Genomic DNA, 17,668 nt, shown 5'->3' with positions numbered 1-17,668 from the left:
AATAAGTGAATGTAGCAAATTTGCATCACTTAAGATCAGTATGGGTGTGTGTGCATACAATACATATGCAATGAAGGATAAGGAAACTGAAGAAGGAAACTGAAGTTAAGAAATTTTCTCAAGTTTATAGACGAGGTTGTGACGGCAGGATCTGAACAATATATATAGAGAGCATTTATGATTTGTTTTAGAATATTTAAGATCCTTTTCTATGTATATATATGCTCATGCACAAAGATGGTCCACTATTCTGACTTTACATCAAGTAAATAACAGTTTACATAGGCTTCTTTCCATTTGTTTTAACTTTACAGTGTATCTTAGAAATTTTTTCATCTTAATATATGTTCTTTTGAATGGCTGCATAGCTTTCCAGAGGATATACTTTTCTGTGATTGAACTCTTATTAGTAGAGCTTTATATTGTTTCCATTTGGTTGTAATTACAAGCTATACTGTCATTAATATACCTGTATGTGATTTTTAAAAAAGTAATGTACAGAGTTGTATTTCTATGGAAGAGGTTTCTTACACTGAATGTATTTAATATACTTTAGTGAAAAATAATTCTTTTAAATTTGATATAGAATACTCAAAAATGTCCCCATTCAATGCTGTGGTCAATTTACTTGGCATCAGGAATATATTAAAACGTTCTTACTTGCATGCTTAATTGATAATGGATATAAACTTTTGTCCCTCTGTTAGGACAAAATAATACATCATTGGTTATTGCTTGTTAGAAAGGCAAAGGTACATAATACATTGGAATGTTTTTAAGAAGGTAGTTGTTCAGTCGCCCAGTCTTGTCTGACTCTTTGAGAGCCCATGGACTGCAGCCTGCCAGGCCTCCCTGTGCCTCACCATTTCCTGGAGTTTGCCAAAATTCATGCTCATTGTATTGGTGATGCTGTCCAGCCATCTCACCCTCTGACACCCTTGTTTCCTTCTACCCTCAATCGTTCCCAGCATCAGGGACTTTTCCAATGAGTTGTCTATTCAGATCTGAAGACCAAAATACTGGAGTTTCAGCTTTAGCATCAGTCCTTACAGTAAATATTCAGGGTTGGTCTCTCTTAAGAGTGACTGTTTTGATCTCCTTGCTGTCCATGGGACTTTAAGAAGTCTTCTACAGCACCACAATTCAAAGGCATCATTCCTTTGGTATTCTGTCTTCTTTATGGTCCAACTCTCATAACGACACATGGCCACTGGGAAGACCAATTTTTTAAATAACTTCACAATTTTTTACTTTTTTAAATTGAATGTGATTTTTCAATTTTGCAATATTTCAAATTTTGTGAACAAAACACTCTAGTGTTGTATATTACAAGCATTTAATGTAGACTTCCACTTTCTCTTTTGTTTACATAATTTCTTCATCTAGTTTTTGACAATATTTTACTCCAGAAATTTGACACTTACATTGAATATCTTGCACTTCAACTTTTCCTAAATTTATTTCCATACATTTATATTTGGTTATTTATGCCTTGTCCTTCAGTCATTTTGGAATGTCCTTTCACATAAGTATTAATGTGTTATGTACATATTTAATTTTTACTATATTATAAATGTATAATTAGATGATAGAAATAAGTGGAGGAGGAAATGACACTCCACTCTAGTAATTTTGCCTGGAAAATCCCATGGACAAAGGAGCCTGGCAGGTTACAATCCATGGGGATACAAAGAGTCAGACACGACTGAGCAACTGAGCTGAGCAAATTATAGAAGGCCATATTTAATATGAGGAAATTATGCATTAAAATTTATTTTTAAAATTAGCTTATTTCTTCTGTAAGTTTAACTTGCTATATTTAATTTCTCTACATTTTCTATTGCTCAACACAAAATTATCATAAATGCTATTGTTCACATAATAGAGTAGAATTTGCTTTTACTTGTTCAAAATAACAGAACATATCCATCACTTTTTTGTTTATACCTGCTCCAGACATAGCTATCTTTAAGTCTCCATTTAATTCTCCATAAGAATCATTTTTTTTGTCCATCTGACCATAACCCAAGTTCTTCTGGTATTCAGTGTTCAGCCAAACAGACTTCAGAAATCAATTCAGGTCAATATATAAGGATTTATTTTTCAAAATCTGTACTTCCTATAAGTTCATATTCTACAAGAAGTACATAGATATTGATCCTGTGTCAGCGACATATCCCTGAAAAAGTTTTTGGTTTTCTACAGTTTATATGGTCTCTCTCTCTCAATCTGTCACACCCACAAACTGCCACAGAGTTTGAGTCTCTCTATTGATTGTCTCTTTTAGTTATATTATGGATAGAGAACTCTGTGAATCCTGCTGAGTGGCTGATGATGTTAAGGTGATGCATCACTGATATAAACACATTAAAATAAACTATCACTGCTTAATGCTAATGCAAACAGTACGGCACATTCAATTATGCACTAAACAGCTTTTCCTTCTTTTCTTATGCCCATGTCTAGAGGATTACTGGAGCTGTGTTTCAAACAGTTACTCAAATTTTGCACAGCCTTCCAACAACATGTTATGGTTACCAAAGACAAGAAGCAATAATAGATTAATTCAGCAAGGGCTGAATATGCCTTTAATAGCCATGCAATACGCTTATCTGGGCCAACAAAGTGACCTTCTTTCATGTCTGTTCAATTAGAGATAATAGTTGAAGGCATTAATCACACATATTTTCAACAAAACTTTTCTCAGTTAAAGACACCCTGCAAATGATGTGGTCCAATGCACATCCGCCCATTAGGGTTGCTATGACTATGGTGAGTCTGATCTGAAAGACAGGATACAATCAGGTCTGAGACAATGAGTGGATTTTCATATTTAACGGCCTGGGTTTTCAGCCTGGCACAGCAAACTGAATAGCGGTGACCCAAAGGTGACCTTCCATTTTTCTTCTTTGATTTGTCCCCAGGAATGGATAAGGCATTGGGATCCTGGGAGTAATCAGAAAACAAGCATGTTCCTTGTATAAATGAAATCACCAAGGAAGAGCCTACTTTAGCAAACTTTTGCTTTCTTCAGCACTGATATAGGAGAATCCTCTTGATATTAAATTATTCTTGATTTAAAGGTCTTTCTAATAATACAGTTAAAAAATTATGTCAACCAAGAGTAATGGGACCCAGCAATTCACTCTACCACTTAATGTCCTCATTCATACATTTACATGTCAGGTTTTCAGTTTCTCCAACTACAGAAGCATTTGAATTTACCTAGATATAAAATGAAATTGATATTATTTAATAAAATGAATATAGGATAGGAATAGGTATTCATGAAGCAAATGGTTCTCTTTTTATCGGAGGCAGAAATGTAATCGTGCAGAGAAGGACTTAACCAGATACACTAGGCTCAATGATGCTGCTTAGTTTATATTATTTCTCTACTACCCATGTCTTTATAGAGCATGATATATTATATACCTTTCACCTTTGTGAATGAAGGTATACTTCTTTCCCTGAAGTATCCTAGAAAACTTTTTCTCAAGAAAATACCTGATATCAGTTACTCTTTACTATGAATTGAATTCCATACATCAATATTCTTTTTGCATAATGCTGAATGCACTCAATATGTCAGCAAATTTGGAGAACTCAACAGTGGCCACAGGACTGGAAAAGGTCAGTTTTCATTCCAATCCCAAAGAAAGGCAATGCCAAAGAATGCTGAAACTACCGCACAATTGCACTCATCCCACACGCTAGTAAAGTAATGCTCAAAATTCTCCAAGCCAGGCTTCAGCAATACATGAACCGTGAACTTCCAGATGTTCAAGCTGGTTTTAAAAAAGGTAGAGGAACCAGAGATCAAATTGGCAACATCCACTAGATCATGGAAAAAGCAAGAGAATTCCAGAAAAACATCTATTTCTGCTTTATTGACTATGCCAAAGCCTTGGACTGTATGGAACACAATAAACTGTAGAAAATTCTCAAAGAGATGGGAATACCTCTTGAGAAACTGTATGCAGATCAGGAGATAGCAGTTAGAACTGGACAAGGAACAAGAGACTGGTTCCAAATAGGAAAAGGAGTACATCAAGGCTGTATATTGTCACTCTGCTTATCTACCCTATATGCAGAGTACATCATGAGAAACTGTGGGCTGGAGGAAGCACAAGCTGGAATCAAGATTACTGGGAGAAATATCAATAACCTCAGATATGCAGATGACACCACCTTTATAGCAGAAAGTGAAGAAGAACTAAAGGGCTTCTTGATGAAAGTGAAAGAGGAGAGTGAAAAAGTTGCCTTAAAGCTCAACATTCAGAAAACTAAGATCATGATATCTGGTCCCATCACTTCACGGCAAAAAATGGGGGAAACAGTGACTGACTGTTTTTCTGGCTCCAAAATCATTGAAGGTAGTGATTGCAGCCATGAAATTAAAAGATGTTTACTCCTTAGAAGGAAAATTATGACCAACCTAGACAGCATATTCAAAAGCAGAGACATTACTTTGTCAACAGAGGTCCATCTAGTCAAGGCTATGGTTTTTCCAGTGGCCATGTATGGATGTGAGAGTTGGAATACAAAGAAAGCCAAGCACTGAAGAATTGATGCTTTTGAACTGTGGAGTTGGAGAAGACTCTTGAGAGTCCCTTGGACTGCAAGGAGATCCAAGGAGTCTTTCTCAGTCCATCCTAAAGGAGATCAGTCCTGGGTGTTCATTGGAAGGACTGACGTTGAAGCTGAAACTCCAATACTTTGGCCACCTGATGCGAAGAGCTGACTCATCTGAAAAAATCCTGATGCTGGGAAAGACTGAGGTCAGGAGGAGAAGGGGACGACAGAGGATGAGATGGTTGGATGGCATCACCGACCTCAATGGACATGGGTTTGGGTGGATTCCGGGAGTTGGTGATGGACAGGAAGGCCTGGCATGCTACGGTTCATGGTGTCTCAAAGAGTTGGACACTACTGAGTGACTGAACTGAACTGAATGCAGTTCTATCAATTATTCAACAACAGATTTAAATGTTACTAAGTATTTTATTAAAAAACAAAGAAATCTGGTAACAAGAAAAATGTCTTTGCTTTGCAAGTAAAATAAATAGATAAAAACACAGATATACTATGTGTGTATATATATATATATATATATATACACAAACACTCAAAACTCCATATTATAACCATTAATCCATACAAGTAATCATACAGTGGTTGCCAAAAGATGTAAATTAGCATAAGTAGTTAATTTCAGGTAAATTCAGTTAAGCCAGTCAGACCAGTCTGACTGCTTGCTACCCCATGGATTGCAGCACACCAAACTTCCCTGTCCATCAACAACTCCTAGAGCTTGCTCAAACTCATGTCCATTGAGTTGGTGATGCTATCCAACCATATCATCCTTTGTCATTCCCTTCTCCTACTGCCTTCAATCTTTCCAGGATCAGGGTCTTTTCCAAAGAGTCAATCTTTGCATCATGTGGCCAAAGTATTGGACCTCAGCTTCAAAGTCAATTCTTCCAATGAATATTCAGGATGGATTTCCCATAGGATTGACTGGCTTGATCTCCTTGAAGTCCAAGGGACATTCAAGAGTCTTCTCCAAACCACAGTTCAAAATTATCAATTCTTTGATACTCATATTTCTTTATGTCCAAATCTCACATCCATACATTACTACTAAAAAAACCATAGCTTTGACTAGATGGACCTTTTTTGGCAAAGTAATGTCTCTGTTTTTTAATATGCTATCTTGGTTACAGCTTTTCTTCCAAGGAGCAAGCGTATTTTAATTTCATGGCTGGAGTGATTTTGGAACCCCCCAAAATAAAGTCTATCATTGTTTCAATTGTTTCCCCATCTATTTTCTATGAAGTGATGGGACAGATGCCATGATCTAAATTTTTTGAATACTGAATTATAAGCCAACTTTTTCACTCTCCTTTTTCACTTTCATCAGGAGGCTCTTTAGTTCTTCTCTTTCTGCCATAAGGGTGGTGTCATCTGCATATCTGACGTTATTCATATTTCTCCCAGCCATCTTGATTTCAGCTTGTGCTTCATCCAGCCTGGCATTTCATGTATTCTGCATATAAGTTAAATAAGCAGGGAGACAATTTACAGTCTTGACGTACTTCTGTCCCAGTTTGCAACCAGTCTTTTGTTCCATGTCCAGTTCCAATTGTTGCTTCTTGACCTGCACACAGATTTCTCAGAAGGCACTTCAGGTGGTCTGATATCCCCCTCTCTTGAAGAATTGTCCACAGTTAGTTGTGATCCACACAGTCAAAGGCTTTGGCATAGTCAATAAAGCAGAAGTGATGTTTTTCTGGAACTCTCTTGCTTTTTCGATGATCCAGCAGATGTTGGCAATTTGATCTATGGTTCCTTTGCCTTTTCTAAAACCAGCTTGAACATCTGGAAGTTCACGGTTCACGTACTGTTGAACCTTGACTTGGAGAATTTTGAGCATTTCTTTGCTAGCATGTGAGATGAGTGCAATTGTGTGGTAGTTTGAGCATTATTTGATATTGCATTTCTTTGGGATTATAGCTCCATTGGAACTCCATCACCTCCAGTAGCTTTGTTTGTAATGATGCTTCCTAAAGCTCCCTTGACTTCACATTCCAGGATATCTGGCTTTACGTAAGTGATCACACTATTGTGGTCACCTGGTTCATGAAGATCTTTTTTGTATAATTCTTCTGTGTATTCTTGCCACCTCTTCTTAATATCCTCTGCTTCTGTTAGGTCCAAACTATTTCTGTCCTTTATTGTGCCCATCTTTGCATGCAATATTCCCTTGGTATCTCTTATGTTCTTGAAGAGATCCCTAGTCTTTACCATTCTGTTGTTTTCGTCTATTTTTTTGCAGTGATCACTGAGGAATCTCACTTTTCTCTCCTTGCTGTTCTTTTGAACTCTGCATTCAGATGGGCGTAGTTTTCCTTTTCTCCTTTGTCTTTTGCTTCTCTTCTTTTCTCAGATATTTGTAAGGCCTCCTCAGGCACCATTTTGCATTTCTTTTTCTTGAGGATTTTCTTGATCACTGCCTCCTGTACAATGGCACAAACCTCCAACCATAGGTCTTCAGGTACTTTGTTATCAGATTTACTCCCTTGAATCTATTTGTCACATCCACTGTATAATCATAAGGGATTTGATTTAGGTCATACATGAATGGTCTAGTGGTTTTCCCTACTTTCTTCAATATAAGTCTGAATTTGGCAATAAGCTGTTCATGATCTGAGCCACAGTCAGCCCCCAGTCTTGTTCTTGCTGACTGTATAGAGCTTCTCCATCTTGGCTGCAAAGAATATAATCAACTGATTTCAGTAGTGACTATCTGGTGGTGTCCATGTGTGGACTTGTCTCTTGTGTTGTTGGAAGAGGGTGTTTGCTATGACCCTTGCATTCTCTTTGCAATACCCTATTAGTCTTTTCCTTGCTTCATTTTGTACTTATTTTTCCATTCCAGTCCCCTATGATGAAAAGGACATCTTTTTTAGATGTTAGTACTAGAAGGTCTTGTAGGATTCATAGAACCGTTCAACTTCAGCTTCTTCGGCATTACTGACAGGGGCATAGACTTGAATTACTGTGATATTGAATGGTTTGCCTTGGAAATGAGCAAAGATCATTCTGTCATTTTTGAGCTTATACGCAAGTACTGCATTTTGGATTCTTTTGTTGACCATGAGGGCTACTCCATTTCTTCTAAGGGATTCTTGCCCACAGTAGTAGATATAATGGTCATCTGAATTAAATTTTCCCATTCCAGTAGTTAAGTTTGGAGATGGTATAAATTAAGTAATGAGAAGAATTACATGAACTAAGGAATTTACCTTTACATCAAGGTAAATACTTTTTATGTCACAGGATTAAATTAACCATTCCTTCCACCTAGCATTTCCAGATCATCCAGCTTTAAATCCTTTCCTTTATTTGTGCTTCCACTTCCCTTGGACATCAATAAGACAATTACATTATTTAGCCTTGTATTATTGTCTTTTATGGGGATACCTTCAATAGTACTTGAAAACAGGTTGTAATTTTTCATCATTTCTGAATTTTTGTATTATTTATGAAGATTAATGTTTTTTGTTTTTGATTTTTGTTTTTTAATGAATAGAAAATTATGGAATACAATTCCACATAAAGGAAGGGTTTATATGAACTGATAGTGGATGAATAGTTTTTGACTATGTGTATGGCCACCTCATGCGAAGAGTTGACTCATTGGAAAAGACTCTGATGCTGGGAGGGATTGGGGGTAGGAGGAGAAGGGGATGACAGAGGATGAAATGGCTGGATGGCATCACCAACTCGATGGACATGAATTTGAGTGAACTCCGGGAGTTGGTGATGGACAGGGAGGCCTGGTGTGCTGCGATTCATAGGGTCCCAAAGAGTTGGACATGACTGAGCAACTGTACTGAACTGATGATGTTTGAAAAAAAATAGTTGAAAAGATAAGACAATGCAATATTTACTGGTAGAACAAATTTTATGAGGTTATGAATTCTTAGATTTTTATTTTCAGGACAAACATTGTGTTAGTCACTCAGTTGGTACTGATTCTTTGCAACCTCATGGACTCCTTTGCAACCTACCAGGCTCCATTGTCCATGGAATTCTCCAGGCAAGAATCCTGGGATCAGTTGCTATGCCATTCTCCAGGGGATCTTTCTACACCAGGAATCAAACTCTGGTCTCCTGAATTTCAGGAAGATTCTTTACTGTCTGAGGCACAAGAGAAGCATATTTTCAGGAGAATTGTTTATGAACTAATGCCTCTGGGATATGGCAAGCTTGGGACCAGTTAGATTCCTAGAGATAAAAGAAGAGATTGTTCTAAGAAGGCAATACTATAGTATTATAGTGTGTGGAGGTTCAAGAGTGTTTAAATAGTCTATAGTTATATAATTTTTAGACTGTCCTACTTATTCTAAATTTTAAATGAAAAATTTTGTTTTCTAAGAAGTCTGAATTTATGCTTTATAATTCAGCCTATTACTTTGCTTATAGGGTACTCTGTACTAGACATACGTAAAAGTGTATAGATTGAGAGAGATGCATCAATGGATATGTAGAAAAATAAGATATATAGATAGAAAATTATCTTACTGAACAATTATTCCTCACTGATATAATATAGGAATTAGTTAGAGATGTAAATCAGACATGCAATGATTTTTAAATTTATTTCTGGAATTTAAATATTTAAAGAAATATTCTATTTGACTTCTTCCTTGATTCAGTTTAGCCTTGCAATTCTAAGGCTCACCTATGTTTACATCTTCTTCCATACTACTATCAAATACTAATAAAATACTTGAATGAGAAATGTGTATATATGTATAATTCTTATATATTTCACTTTATAAATAAAAAAATAAATATTTACACATTTTCAGTTCAGTTCAGTAGCTCAGTCGTGTCTGACTGTTTGCAGTCTCATGGACTGCAGCACACCAGACTTCCCAGTCCATCACTAACACCCAAAACTAACTCAAACTCATGTCCATAGAGTCGGTGATGCCATTCAACCATCTCATTCTCTGTCTTCCAGTTCTCCTCCTGCCTTAAATCTTTCCCAGCATCAGGGTCTTTTCCAAGGAGTCAGTTCTTCACATCAGGTGGCCAAAGTATTGGAGTTTCAGCTTCAATATCAGAACTTCCAATGAATATTCAGGACTGATTTCCCTTAGGATGGATTGGTTGGCTCTCCTTGCAATCCAAGGGACTCTCAAGAGTCTTCTCTAACACCATAGTTCAAAAGCACAAATTCTTCAGCTCTCAGCTCTCTTTATATTCCAACTCTAACATCCAAAATCAGTGCAGATGGTGATTGCAGCCATGAAAGTAAAAGACTCTTACTCCTTGAAAGGAAAGTTATGACCAACCTAGATAGCATATTGAAATGCAGAGACATTACTTTGCCAACAAAGGTCCGTCAAGTCAAGGCTATGGTTTTTCCAGTGGTTATGTATGGATGGGAGAGTTGGACTGTGAAGAAAGCTGAGTGCCAAAGAATTGATGCTTTTGAACTGTAGTGTTGGAGAAGACTCTTTTGAGTCCCTTGGACTGAAAAGAGATCTAACCAGTCCATTCTAAAGGATATCAGTCCTGGGTGTTCATTGGAAGGACTGATGCTAAAGCTGAAACTCCAGTACTTTGGCCACCTTATGGGAAGAGTTGACTCATTGTAAAAGACCCTGATGCTGGGAGGGATTTTGGGGCAGGAAAAGGGGACGACAGAGGATGAGATGGCTGGATGGCATCACTGACTCTATGGACATGAGTTTGAGTAAACTCCAGGGGTTAGTGATGGACAGGGAGGCCTGATGTGCTACGATTCATGGGGTCGCAAGAGTCAGACACAACTGAGTGACTGAACTGAACTGAACATCCATATGGGACTGGGACTACTGGAAAAACCATAGCTTTGACTAGACAGATATTTGTTGGCAAAGTAATGTCTCTGCTTTTTAATATGCTGTCTGGTAGGGTAATAGCTTTTCTTCCAAGGAACAATTGTCCTTTAATATCATGGCTGTGGTCACCATCTGCAGTGATTTTGGAGCCCCCTCAAAATACAGTCTTTCACTGTTTCCATTGTTTCCCCATATTTGCCATGAAGTGATGGGACCAGATGCCATGAACTTAGTTCTGTGAATCTTGAGTTTTAAGCAAACATTTTCACTCTCCTCATTCTTCTTCACTTTCTGCCATAAGGGTGGTATCATCTGCATATCTGAGGTTATTGATATTTCTTCTGACAATCTTGATTCCAGCTTGTGATTCATCCAGCCCATCATTTTGCATGAGGTACTCTGCATATAAATAAAATAAGCATGGTGAGGATATACAGCCTTGTTTGTAGTGATGCTTCCTAAGGCCAGCTTGACTTCACATTCCATGATGTCTGGCCCTAGGTGAGTGATCACACCATCGTGGTTATCTGGGTCATGAAGATATTTTTTGTGTAGTTCTTCTGTGTATTCTTGCCACCTCTTCTTAATAACTTCTGCTTCTGTTACATCCGTACTATTTCTGTCCTTTATTGTGCCCATCTTTGTATACAATATTTCCTTGGTATCTCTAATTTTCTTGAAGAGATATCTAGTCTTTCCTATTCTATTGTTTTCCTCTACTTCTTTGCACTGATCTTTGAAAAAGACTTTCTTATCTGTCCTTGCTATTCTTTTGAATTCTGCATTCAGATGGGTGTATCATTCTTTTTTTCTTTTGCCTTTAGCTTCTCTTCTTTTCTCAGCTGTTTGTAAGGTCTCCTTAGTTCAGTTCAGTTCAGTTGCTCAGTCGTGTCTGATTCTTTGCGACTCCATGAATAGCATCACACGAGGCCTCCTTGTCCATCATCAACTCCCGGAATTTACTCAAACTCATGTCCATCGAGTCGGTGATGCCATCTAGCCACCTCATATTTTGTCATCCCCTTCTTCTCCCACCCCAATCCTTCCCTGCATCAGAGTTTTTTCCAATGAGTCAACTCCTCATGAGGTGGCCAAATTATTGGAGTTTCAGTTTTAGCATCAGTCCTTCCAATGAACACCCAGGACTGATCTCCTTTAGAATGGACTGGTTGGATCTTCTTGCAGTCCAAGGGACTCTCAAGAGTCTTCTCCAACACTACAGTTCAGAAGCACCAATTCTTCGGCACTCAGCTTTCTTCACAGTCCAACTCTCACATCCATACATAACCACTGGAAAAACTAAGGCCTCCTCAGACAACCATATTTCCTTTTTGCATTTGTTTTTCTGAGGGGTGGTCTTGATCACTGCCTCCTGTACAATGTTGCGAACCTCGGTCCATAGTTCTTCAGACACTTTGTCTATCAGATCTAACCCCTTGAATCTATTTGTCACTTCCACTGTATAATACTAAGGGATTTGATTTAGTTCACACATGAATGGTCTAATCATTTTCTCAACTTTCTTTAATTTAAATCTGAATTTGAATAAGGATTTCTTTTTCTGAGGCACAGTCAGCTCCCAGTCTTATTTTTGCTGACTGTATAGAGATTCTCCATCTTTGGCTGTAAAAAATATAATCAACCTGATTTCAATATTGACCATCTGGTGATGTCTATGTGTAGAGTCTTATTTGTGTTGTTGGAAGAGGGTTTTTGCTATGACCAGTGTGTTTTGTTGCCAAAACTCTGTTAGCCTTTGCCCTGCTTCATTCTGTACTCCAAGGCCAAATTTTCCCATTACTCCAGGTATCTCTTGATTTCCTACTTTTGCATTCAGTCTCCTAAAATGAAAAGGACATCTATTTTTGGGTGTTAGTGCTGGAACTTCTTGTAGGTCTTCAGAGAATCATTCAACTTCAGCTTCTTCAGCATTACTGGTTTCGGCATACACCGGATTATGTCTATATATTTTATAGATGTTTAAATAAAATATACCTCAAATATGTAACTTTACCTGTATAATTCATGTATATATACAAAATGTTCTAATCAATTATTTGTCAATTAAAGAAAAAGACCTAAATATTAACTAATATGCCAAGTTCTACCAGATCCACCCTCTATGAGCACAAAATTAAGATTATCAACCAAGACTACATTGCCCTGGTCTCTGGAAGAAGATCCATTAACTAGTGAATTTTTAATACATAGTATCTCTGACATTCCATATTATAGTTACTACATATGACAAAAGATGGAACTGTATGACTAAGAACAAGATAAAATGAAGCAGACAATAATATGACACAGATGTTTTTAAAAACAAGCAGAGAATGAGATAGAAAAATAAAGTTGAATAATTTCATCAGATTTTTAAGTTCCATTAAAACTATATTCTAAAAATTTTAAATATTTGTTTAATATTTAATTTTTAAATCAGTTTAATAAGAGATCAGCCACATTTGAATTCAAGATTTGTAAACTGAAAATATGCCAATAAATTATACCCATAGAATAGATACTAAAGCACAAGGGAAAAAATGGAAACTTTATAAAACAACATTAAATACTGATGGAATAGCATATAAAAGCCTAAAATAGTAGCAATTTGAGTGTCAGGAGGATGAAAGAAAAGGGACAATGATAATATGGAATGAAAAAATTTCTGGAAACTGACTGAAGACCTCTGGTGATACATTTAAGAGTCTCTGCAAACTCCAAGCAAAAATAAGTTCTGAGAAAACTATACCTAAAGATATACAACAGTAAGACTGCTGGAAATCAAACAAATTGAATATTCTAAAAGCAGCCAGAGAAGAGTGTGCATTATCTTCAAAGGAGTAATATCAGGATAGCAAATATTCTTTCAGCAGAAATGGAAATGTGAATACAATGGAGTGGTATTCTTTAAGTGCTAAAAGAAACAAACACCTGTCTTGAATTCTACACCCAAGTAAATGTTTTTCAAGATAAAGCTAAAATAAAACATCTGGAATGAAACCCTGAAAGCATTTGCTATCATACAGCTTGGACTAAGAGAATTTGAAAGTAATTTGTTAAGGCTGAAGGAAATGACCCCACATGGAAACAGCCATTTGGGATAAAGAGAACAATGGGGGGGAAAAAAGTGGAATAAACACAAAAAAACAATAATAATGTAAACAAAGTACAAAATAACAGTATTGTTTTGTGAATTTAAATACATTACAATAACTCAGAATATAGAAGAATAAATGGAAAGAAATATTCTGAGTTTCTAGCAGTATTAGTGAAGTAACAATTTCACATTAGAACTGTAACAGATGAAAGATAAATGTTTTAATCTCTGAAATAGTAAAATCACACACACACATGCACATATAAGAGGAGGGCATGGCAACCAACTCCAGTATTCTTACATGGAGAATCCCCACGGACAGATGAGCCTGGCAGGCTATAGTCTGTGGGCTTGAAGAGTCAGGCAAGACTGAGCGACTAAGCACAGCACATGTACATATATCTGGGTTGGGAAGATCCCCTAGAAAAGGGAATGGCTACCCACTTCAGTATTCTTGCCTGGAGAACTCCATGAACAGGCAAGTCTGGAGGGCTACAGTCCATAGTGTTACAAAGAGTGCAACACGACTTAGTGACTAACTAAAATAATAAACAAAACTAAATACATATAGGTATGTGTGTATAAATATAAATATATATATACACATATATATTTTATGTACATATATATGTGTGTATATATATACAACAAGTTATTAGAAGGGAAGATACTTTTATAAATTATGTTATATTTTTAAAATCTGAAGGTAGGCAAAATGAGGAAAAATTAAATATATAGGTACATAAAAAACAGATAATAATATGAATAATATAAAATAAACCATATACCTGTATGGTGCTCATAAAAAGAAGTAAACCCTAAAAACATAAAAGAATATTAATGAATGCTGAGAAAATAAAGAGTACAATTACATTTTTTAAAAGTAAAGAACTAATAAATTCAATTCTTGATGCTTTTGCACTCATGTTGGAGAAGACCCTTGAGAGTCCCTTGGACTGCAAGGAGATCCATCCTGTGCATTCTAAAGGAAATCAGTAGTGAATATTTATTGGAAGGTCTGATGTTGAAGCTGAAACTCCAATATTTTGGCCACCTGATGCGAAGAACTGACTTATTTGAAAAGACTGTTGCTGGGAAAGATTGAAGGCAGGAGGAGAAGGGGACAACAGAGGATGAGATTCTTGGGTAGTATCACTGACTCAATGGACATGAGTTTGAGTAAACTCCAGGAGTTGGTGATTGATGGAGGCCTGGCATGCTGCAGTCCATGGGGTCGCAAAGTCAGACATGACTGAGCAACTGAACTGAACTGAAAGAACTAATATTAACATCATACATGTCACAAAAACCCTATGTTTCTTTTTTTACAGATTGAATAGATCTGGGCAGGGGAGTTTTTATAAATCTGCATAAATTATGATGGGTTTACAAAACAAAAATCTTGCCCTAAATTACTAGCTATATCATTGATATATTTTTACATTACTTATATTTATTTCCAAAGTTAAATAGCATAGATAAATGACTCAGAAATCATAGACTTAGGCCAGTTAAAATATCTTTCTAAAATTATTACCGAGTTCCTTATTATTAAAGTGGCAATATAATTAAACTTTTTTTTCTGAAGTTGGTGAAGAACTTTATCTCTGAAGCACTTGAAAACTGAAATGATTCTAATGAAAATGTATCTTAAACATCACCTAAAATTCTAAGCTTACACTAGATCAGGCGTCTCAATCACAATACTACTGATCCCATAGGCTATATAATCATGGTGGGGACCTCTACTATTTTTTATATGATATGACATTACTTAGCTACTAAACAGCAGCAACCATATCAGTAGGATCACTGGTCTTTACCAGGAATTGCCCCAGTTGAGAATAGCTACACCAGATGACCTTTAAATATTTGTTACAATTCTGAGGATAGCTATGACTTTTATTTATAAGGTTGACTGACAATTCATTGTGTGCTAATCCTCCAGAAACTTTGGACATCTTCATTTAAACAATATATATTGTAAAATATCCTTGCAAAATTTACTTACAAATATTACTTGTTTGAAAATGTGTTGTTATAATGTAGGAAGAACAAGAAAGTATTAAATCCTTAAGGTATATGTAGAAAACATTCTTCAGAGAAGAAAGGGAGACTTGAAGCCATATCTATAGAAATTCTTGGGACTTTCCCATTTCTATTTTTGTGCAAAGATCAATTATGACAGGCTAGTGTGAAATTTGACCTTTATCTGGAAGAAATCTGTCACAGGCTGTCATTTATTACATGAGAAATTATAAACATTCTCTACTAAACAAGAACATTATCCGCATTTACAGTGACTGCACATCTGCCTAGTGAGATTCCAATCATACCTAATATCATCCTGCTGCCTGAGTTGCCTTAGTCTTTCCCCTAAAGCAACAACAAAGGATTGGGTTTATAAAAAACAAGTTGCTTGAATAATGCCATCTTTATGTTCTTTCATTGATAATTTTACTTCAAATGACATCCAGTTCAATAGAATGCATATCTTTTCTACACACATTCTTTATATGTTCATTTCAAAGTGATATTGACTGATTATAGATAGAAAATGTTGTGATACCTTGATATAATCTTTGAATAAATGCAAATTTCTGACACTTAATGGAAGACATAACAAATAAATAAATGGCCATATCTGATAAAATATTTTAAAAATATAAACAACATATTCCAGGACTAATTCTACCTAATGTTTTACTTTATTTTTCACAAAATGTTTTCTAACGATTATAAAGGATTACAAATGTAAAGAGCAATTAAGAGTGGACAAAATAGATCAGTATTTTCAAACTGGATGTATGTACACCTGGAAGTATATAGTGACTTTTCTATGAAATATTCAGAAAAGGATATATTTTAAAGGATACGCAGATCCTCAGTGAAGACTAGCTTGTGATCAAATGTACACTTTCTTAATTGCCATTCTGTCACTTGCCCATCCTATTTATGATTGAGGAAAGCTGGATTAGGCAGACAAAGAGTTTGAATTGCAGTACAAATGCAATGGAGGCCTTAGCAGATGGCAGATCAGAGATATCCCAAATGGAGGCAGGAAAGTTGGGTCTTTGTACCTCTGCATGGACCAGTATTTGGAAGTGAGCTGTCCGTGAGAGAGGTTGTAACTGTAGGGAAGCTACTATCTTTGACCATGGGAAATTTCTTGAGTCCCCTCTGTGATTTTTTGCAACCATCAGTCCTGCCAGATAGTGTATGAGTGCTTTGGACTTGAAAGTAGATCATAGATGAATGTACAATGTTCAATACAGTCTCTTTCTTGACTAGTGAGAATCAATTTCCTTTGTATAATAACTTCACCTGATCTGGGAATATGTTCTCCAGGATTCCAGCTGACTTCTTTTCTGGATTATTCATAAGGGTAACATTGACCAAAATATCCCCATCACAGCCAATCTCATGATGGCAGCTGTTAAATTTCCTTCACTGTTGACTAAAATCTCTGCTAGTCTAGGTGGCTTACCTATTGAGAAGAACCCAATTTGAATACTTAAAAGGCCTGAGTCTTTTGATCTTCATGTTCTTCCTAGATCACTGGTGATCATTTGCTCACTAACCATCAAAATTAGGCAGGGTAAGTCAAATAGTGACCCATGGGATTAATATGGTATACATTCTATCTTCCAAGCCCCCATTATATTAGAGCAATCCTATTTAATCTTATGGTCAATTATCCTTATCTTTGAAAGCATAATACCTCTTCTAATTGACACAGGGGCTTTTGTCACAGAGTTCAAAGTGATTCAGTGACAGCAATAGACTCCTGTAAGCAATCAACTTCTAAAAATGGCAACATCTAGAATGGCGAGATTAGAGTTTCAGGGTCAGGGAAGTACAAATAATCTAGATGAGTATTTGAGAGTGAGACTAATAATGAAAATTCATATGGCTACCACTTGGTTTCAGGCATATGGACTCTACTTAACTAGGGACACAGCGACATAAAAGGTCATACCTCTCCCATAACTCCATCTGTATGTCTATTTATGAAGTCTATGTCCCAGATTTTTCATCTTCCTGTTCCCAGGCTTGACCAATAAGCAAAATCATTCATGCTTCTGCATAAACTAGTCTTATAGTTATGACATCCTCTGTCTCTTAAAACCTGAGATAATGCATACAAGCCTGTACAATCTCTTTCATATTA

Source organism: Bos indicus, chromosome 6 (assembly GCF_029378745.1).
Source record: "Bos indicus isolate NIAB-ARS_2022 breed Sahiwal x Tharparkar chromosome 6, NIAB-ARS_B.indTharparkar_mat_pri_1.0, whole genome shotgun sequence".
Lineage (NCBI taxonomy): Eukaryota > Metazoa > Chordata > Mammalia > Artiodactyla > Bovidae > Bos > Bos indicus.
Note: the sequence above shows the minus strand (reverse complement) of the source record.